Source organism: Piliocolobus tephrosceles, chromosome 6 (genome assembly GCF_002776525.5).
Source record: "Piliocolobus tephrosceles isolate RC106 chromosome 6, ASM277652v3, whole genome shotgun sequence".
NCBI lineage: Eukaryota > Metazoa > Chordata > Mammalia > Primates > Cercopithecidae > Piliocolobus > Piliocolobus tephrosceles.
The window spans coordinates 136004865-136012951 of NC_045439.1; the positions used below are offsets into that span (position 1 = coordinate 136004865).

General features: G+C 46.7%; 1 pseudogene; it reads right to left on the reverse strand.

The window, feature by feature from the left end:
* Positions 1 to 3020: 3020 nt before the first annotated feature.
* LOC111548297 lies at positions 3021 to 3925 on the reverse strand (annotated as a pseudogene).
* Positions 3926 to 8087: the final 4162 nt, after the last annotated feature.

Here is an 8087-nt window from a genome sequence, read left to right on the forward strand (position 1 = left end):
CTCTGAGTTCTTTGCTTGACTAGTCCTGACCACGGACTTCCCTCTCTGTTCTTATAGATTCGTGTAAGTAAGAATCTTGCTAAAACCCTCACCTATGATATCTGTCCATCCTCTACAATAATCCCAAGTCAGAAACCACATGTCCTTGATGTTTCCTCTCAGTAATTTTCCATCCAGTGACCCCCACCCTTCTCCTTGGTTATAAATCTCCCCTTGTCTTTGTTGAAGTCGGCGTTGAGTCCAATCTCTCATACCCACTGCAAGACCCTGTGGTAGTGGTCCCTACACCTATCACTGTGACTCCTTTCGATAAATAAAATAAAATAAAAAATAAAATAAATAAAAAATAAATAAAAGGTTACCACCTTTTAACAAATGTCATAAATAATAATAAATAATATTTTTCTTTAACATTCTTTTTTTTTTTTTTTTTTTGAGACAGGGTCTTGCTCTGTCTCCCAGGCTGGAGTACAATGGCACGATCTCGGCTCACTGTAACTTCTGCTTCCTAGGCTCAAGTGATTCTTGTGCCTCAGTCTCCCAAGTAGCTTGGACTACAGGCATGCACCACCACGTCCAGCTAATTTTTGTATTCTTATTAATTTGTTTGTTTATTTATTTCGAGATGGAGTTTTGCTCTTTTTGCCCAGGCTGGAGTGCAGTGGCACAGTCTCAGCTCATTGCAACCTCCGCCTCCCAGGTTCAAGTGATTCCCCTGCCTCAGCCTTCCGAGTAGCTGGGATTATAGGCGTGCTCCACCACGCCTGGCTAATTTTGTATTTTTAGTAGAGACGGGGTTTTGCCATGTTGGTTGGGCTGGTCTCGAACTCCTGACCTCAGGTGATCCGCCCTCCTCGGTCTCCCAAAGTGCTGGAATTATAGGCGTGAGCCACTGCACTCTGCCTAATTTTTTTATTTTTAGGAGAGATGGGGTTTCGCCATGTTGTCTCAAACTCCTGACCTCAAGTGATCTGCCTGCCTTGGCCTCCCAAAGTGTTGGGATTACCAGTGTGAGTCACCACGCCTGGCCTGTCTTTCTCTCTCTTTTTTTTTTTTGAGACGGACTCTCGCTCTGTCGCCCAGACTGGAGTGCAGTGGTGTGATCTCAGCTCACTGTAAGCTCCGCCTCCAGGGTTCAAGCAGTTCTCTGCCTCAGCTTCTGGAGTAGCTGGGATTGCAGGGACCCCCCACCATGACCAGCTAATTTTTTTGTATTTTTAGTAGAGATGGGGTTTCACCGTCTTGGCCAGGCTGGTCTTGAACCCCTGACCTCGTGATCCGCCTGACTCAGCCTTCCAAAGTGCTGGGATTACAGGTGTGAGCCACCGCGGCAGGCCTTTTTTTTTTTTTTTTTGAAAGAAGACCAAACTTCCCAACTTGAATAAGGCTCCTGAGGGCATGCAAGGCCTGGCCTCTGCATGTCCCTCCAGCAGCAGGCCCTAGCCTGCTTCTGAGCCTTTGGCAAGCTCTTCCTGGGGACCCCGTTTCCACCCCTCACCTACAATCTATCTTCCTTGGATCTTGGCTCCTTCATCTTTTTCTCATCTGCTTCTTAGGGACACCTTCCTTTCCTACCATGGCTGCTTCTTCCCTTAGGCACTCTCACAGCACTTACTATGCTGTGGTATCTTGCTGGTGTGAGTCTTTGTCCATTTTCCTACCTACCCCCTAAGGTCTGTGTGGGCAGGCACTGTGTCTTCCTTCGCTGAGCCTAGTATCCTAACTGCCTACTGTGGTGCCTGACATACATATTTGCTGAATGATACATATTTGCTGATATGATACAAATACATATTTGCTGAATGAAATAATGAGTAAAATCTGAGTAACAGAAATAATACTTAGGTCTAAGAAGGATCAGTCTTTTTTTTTTTTGTAGTTGTTTAGCTACTTCTTTTTTAAAAAAAGGTTATCTTAATAACTAATTACTTAGTGCCATTACTGCCATCTAGTGGTGACTGATGTTATTATACTGCTGGGTCCATTTTTAATGATGTTACTGTGCTGGCAGAGAAGGGAATCAATATATGCAAGACATCTGTTGGGTGTTTGCCTTGTTTCAGGTATTGTACCAGGAAATTTACGGCAGTTCCTGCTGGTTACACCAGCAAAGGGAGTGTAAGCTGCTTTCCCATTGTCACCATCTAAGGAGGAGACCTGATTTTAACACCAGGAGACCGGCTCTATTTTTTTTTTTTGAAATATATTTCTTTATTTTCATTCCCATATAGTAGAGATGGAACAAGGATAGTGATGCTGGAAAATCCTGCTTCAATCAAATCATCACATAGGTTAACATCAGAAAACCTGTATTTGAATCTGACTCCTCTATCCTTGCACTGAGAAATTGGACGTATTGACCCAGTTGCTGTGAGGGCTAAATTAGATGATGCAGAAAGTGCTTGGCATGCAGTAGATATGCAAAACAATAACTGTTATTTTAGACACTCTCCAAGCAGGAAAGAAAGTCTTCATGCCTTCTAATAATACAAACGTTGGCCGGGCGCGGTGGCTCAAGCGGGTAATCCCAGCACTTTGGGAGGCCGAGACGGGCGGATCACGAGGTCAGGAGTTCAAGACCATCCTGGCTAACACAGTGAAACCCTGTCTCTACTGAAAAATACAAAAAGCTAGCCGGGCGAGGTGGCTGGCGCCTGTAGTCCCAGCTACTGGGGAGGCTGAGGGAGGAGAACGGCGTAAACCCGGGAGGTGGAGCTTGCAGTGAGCTGAGATCCGGCCACTGCACTCCAGCCTGGGCGACAGAGGGAGACTCCGTCTCAAAAAAAAAAAAAAAAAAAAAAACAAACGCATGCAGTGTGTTTAAACTCTGGCTTCATAGTTTAACAAATACAAATCTAATAAAAAAATTAGTCAAACTCTATAAACAAGTTTATAACAAATACAAATCTAATCGAAAAAACTAATCAAACACTATAAACCCAACTTGATTTTAAAATTCTAGTGGCTACCACACTCAATAATGTTTTCATGTTGTTTGTGAATCCATTCCATTGATGCATTTAAAGATGTAGGAGAAACCATTTCAGAACCTCTGGGAGGACCAGTTTGGTTATCTTATGATGCTGCTGGATTCCAAAGCACTTCTGAATTCTAAGGCAGCATAACTGCATCAAAGAAGAGGGACTTCCCTCTCCAAGAAGAGCTGGACCAAAGGGCTCTCTGGAGGCACCAGCTCCACAGGATATTTGCCTTCAGCATTCTTGGCCTGGGTGTCTGCTCCAAAATCCAGGAGCAGGCAAACCAGCTCTTCACTGGCTGTCCTGGCCACTGCATGAAGTGGAGAATCCTGACCTCTCCCTTGGTTCATGTCTGCTCCTGACTCTAGAAGCTTCTTTACACAGGCTATCTGCTGGTTTTCACAAGCCAAATAGAGTGGAGTGCCCAGGTGGCTGATTTTATGGTCAATGTTGCCCCCATAAGCTATAAGAGAGTCAACACACTCCACGTGGCCTCTCCTAGAAGCTTCATGGATGGGGGATGCCAGATCGCTCTCAGGTTGAATGCTGGCTCCATGCTGCAGAAGCAAATTCACACAATCCCAGCTGTGGCTAACACAAACATTAAACAGTGGAATGTGCCAGTTTGTTGTCACACCAATCACCTGAGCTCCATGCTTTAATAAAATCTTTACACAAGAGGGATGACCTCTGAGACAGGCTTCATGGAGTAGGGAAACATGATCTGCCGTGATGATGTTCACAAGCCACCCCTGGGTGATGAGGGTCCTCAGAGACAGCTGATGTCTGTAGATTGCAGTTTCAGGCATAGGAGACCAATCAGACACAGTGGGTTTGAAAGAAGCCTGGTGTCAGGAGAGTCTCTTGGCCCTGTGGGCTTGCTCCCAGTCTCTTGGCCCCGTGGGCTTGCTCCCATCCATGCCCCCTTGTTTGCCATCCATGGGGCTCTTTCCTAAGCGAGCAAGCTCTGCGCTCACTTCAGTTGCTCAGCAAAGTCCAAACTCCATGCTCCCCCTGCTCCTGAAAAAATTCCAGTTCTGTGGCTGGCTGAGCTGCACGCATCCTGGTCAAGTGGTCTAACTGGCTGGAGGCCCACCAGAGGCCACCTATTTTTTTTCGTTTTTTAAAAGAGTCTCACTCTTTCACGGTTGCCCAGAGCTTGAGTGCAGTGGCATGATCATAGCTCATGGTAACCTCGAACTCCCGGGCTCAAGCGGTTCTCCCCACTCAGCCTCCCGAGTGGCTAGGACTACAGGTGTGCGCCACCATGCCTGCTTCATTTTTAATTTTTGTAGCTCTTACTATATTGTCCAGGCTGGTCTCTAAATTCTGGGCTCAAGTAGTTGCAGAGGGCCAGAACGAAACGCTCCTTCATGGCAATAGACATATTTTGTTTTTTGAGACAGGATCTTGCTATATCCACCAGGCTGGAGTGCAGTGGCAGGATCTTGGCTTGCTGTAACTTCTGCCTCCCAGGTTCAAGTGATTCTCGTGCCTCAGCCTCCCCAGTATTTGGGATTACAGGCATGTGCCATGACTAATTTTTGTATTTTTAGTGGAGACTAAAATAAAACAATTTTGCAAAATTGTTGCAAAACTGGGCAACAATTTTGCCATGTTGCCCAGGCTGGTCTCAAACTCCTGACTTCAAGTGATCTTCCCATCTCTGGCTCCCAGAGTGCTGGGATCACAGGCATGAGTCACCATGCCCAGCTGGCATATTTTGTAAACAGGGAGAAAAATAGGTGGCTCTTAAAATTTCAGTAAAATGTCCACATTCCTTCTTTTTTTTTTTTTTTTTGAGATGGAGTGTCACTCTGTTGTCCAGACTGGAGTGCAGTGGCACAATCTTGGCTCACTGCTAGCTCTGTCTCCCGGGTTCACGCCATTCTCCTGCCTCAGCCTCCCAAGTAGCTGGGACTACAGGTGCCCACCACTATGGCTGGCTAATTTTTTGTATTTTTAGTAGAGACGGGGTTTCACTGTATTAGCCAGGATGGTCTCGATCTCCTGACCTCGTAATCTGCCCACCTCGGCCTCCCAAAATGCTGGGATTACAGGTGTGAGCCACTGTGCCCAGCCCACATTCTTTCTTTTTTTTTTTTTTTTTTTTTTTTGTTGAGATGGAGTCTGGCTCTGTTGCCCGCCCAGACTGGAGTGCAGTGGCCGGATCTCAGCTCACTGCAAGCTCCGCCTTCCGGGTTTACGCCATTCTCCTGCCTCAGCCTCCCAAGTAGCTGGGACTACAGACGCCCGCCACCTCGCCCGGCTAGTTTTTTTTCGTATTTTTTTTAGTAGAGACGGGGTTTCACTGTGTTAGCCAGGATGGTCTCGATCTCCTGACCTCGTGATCCGCCTGTCTCGGCCTCCCAAAGTGCTGGGATTACAGGCTTGAGCCACCGCGCCCGGCCACATTCTTTCTTATACAACAACAGAGGACCAGTGAGTGCCTTCACTTTGAAGACCCCAGGAAACCTGGATACGCAGGATTTCTGTATGGCTTTTTTTTTTTTTTTTTTTGAGACGGGGACGTGCTTTGTCACCCAGGCTGGAGTGCAGTGGTGCAATCTTGGCTCACTGCAACCTCTGCCTCTCGGGTTCAAGTGATTCTCTTGCCTCAGCCTCCCAAATAGCTGGGACTACAGGCGTGTGCCGCCACGTCCGGCTAACTTTTGTATATTTAGTAGAGACGGGATTTCACAGTGTTGACTGGGCTGGTCTGGAACTCCTGACCTCAAGTGGTCTGCCCACCTCTGCCTCCCAAAGTGCTGGGATTACAGATGTGAGCCACTGCGCTTGTCCTCTACCTGGCTTCTTATAGATGGTTTCTCTTGGTGTATGTTTGCTAGGCTTTTTGACTTTGTGGACTAGAAAACTCTGGTCTCCAAGTCCCTACAAAGTTCTGGATCTTCTATAGATTAAACATTTTAACAGTCTTCATAAAGTGCATTTGAGATCCAAGGTAAACATTCATTACCTATATACCAACCACTTCAAAGGTTTTATGAAATAAGAATATACATAAAATGCATGAGATAGGTGTACTTTGCTTTATGTATTTGTGACAAGTGCACACAAGTAAATTTTTAAAATTTTGGTGAGGAGATAAATTTGGCTTTTTTTTTTTTTTGAAACAGAGTCTCACTCTGTCACCCGGGCTAGAGTGCAGTGGTGTGATCTCTGCTCACTGCAATTTCTGCCTCCCGGGTTTAAGCAATTCTCCTGCCTCAGCCTCCTCAGTAGCTGTGATTACAGGCGCATGGCACCAAGCTCAGCTAAGTTTGTTTTGTATTTTTAGTAGAGACAGGGTTTCATCATGTTGGCCAGGCTGCTCTGGAACTCCTGACCCCAAGTGACCCACTTGCCTTGGCCTCCCAAAGTGTTGGGATTACAGGCATGCCCCACTGCTCCCCACCAGGCAATTTTTTTTACCAAGAGTACATTCAAAGGAGCCTGAGCATTAGTTTTAACAGGTAAGTCTAGTAGAAGATCAGGGAGCATGCCATAAGTGGCATGTACGGTGTACTCTATTATAAAGGGGAATGGTTTTAAACCTTTTTTTTGAGACAGGGTCTCCCTCTGTCATCCAGGTTGCAGTGCAGTGGCATGATTTTGGCTCACTGCAACCTCCACCTCCCAGGCTCAAGCAATTCTCCCACTTCAGCCTCCAGAGTAGCTGGGACTACAGGTCACGCTACCATGCCCGGCTAATTTTTTATAGAGAAGGGATTTCACCATGTTGCCCAGGCTGGTCTCAAACTCCTGACCTCGAGTCATCCGCCCACCTCAGCCTCCTAAAGTGATGGGATTACAGCGGTGATCCACCAGGCCCAGCGGTTTTAAACTTGAACTTACATCTGTGTTTGTTAAAGCACAGATTCCTAAGCCCCATCCCCAGAGATTCTGATTCAGTAGGGCTGGGGGCAGGACTGATAATTTTTTTTTTTTTTTTTTTTTTTGAGACAGAATTTTGCTCTGTCACCCAGGCTGGAGTATAGTGGCATGATCTCGGCTCACTGCAACCTTCATCTCCTGGGGTCAAGAAATTCTCCTGCCTCAGCCTCCCAAGTAGCTGAGATTACAGGCATGTGCCACCATGGCTGGCTAATTTTTGTATTTTTAGTAGAGACAGGGTTTCACCATATTGGTGAGGCTGGCCTTGAACTCCTGACCTTGGGTAATCCATCTGCCTTGGCCTCCCAAAGTGCTGGGATTACAGGTGTGAGCCACCACGCCTGGTGAGAATGTGTTTCTGACAAGCTCCTGGGGGATGTGAATGCTGCCGGCTCAGGGGTGACACTTGGAGAACCATCAGGGCAATGAATTATGCCCTGACTTGCAGTAGCCTGTGTCCTGCTTTCTGTCTTTTTCTGGAGAGGTAAAAATTGATGTAGCCTCCCTATTACTTGTTCCCCCTTTGAAAGAAAGCAGGAGAGAAGGATTTCTTTTCTGCTTTAGTCTCTATGCCTCATGTCTTTTTTGTCGTTGTTAAAAAACAAATCCCCATGTTGTCCAGGCTGGTCTTGAACTCCTGGGCTCAGGAGATCCTCCTGCCTCTGCCTCCCAAGGTGTTGGGATTACAGGCATGAGCCACTGTGCCTAGCAGTATGCCTCATGTTTTATTCCGTATGATAAAAAAAAGTGGGCAGTGGTCAGTGTAAGAGGCAATGATGAGTCCTATTTTGCCTATGGATCTGTGTCTGGTTCCTCTTCGCATTTTGGAAGACTTAATAAATGTCCACTATGGCCGGGTGAGAGATCTCAGGCTGCCACAGGCCTGAGATCTCAGGCTGCCACAGGTTGCATTTTGGAGATGTCTATGGCTGGCCCGTGTGGGTATGTGCGTTTGCGACCTGTGGGGGAGGCTGTCATCACCCTGCCAGAGTTGTGGCACCTGTCTCCTCTCCGTCTGGCCTTCTACCTGGCTCCCTCTAATCTAGTTTCCAAATGGAAGCCAGAGTCCACCTAAAACACAGGATAGGAGGTCTGTGTGCTACATACATCTTTAGTTACTCTTGCTTCTTAGAGAATAAAATCTCTTTTCTTTAGCAGGGTACATGAGGTCTTTATATCTGGCTTCTGTTCACTTCATCTTCTGTCTGGTTCAGC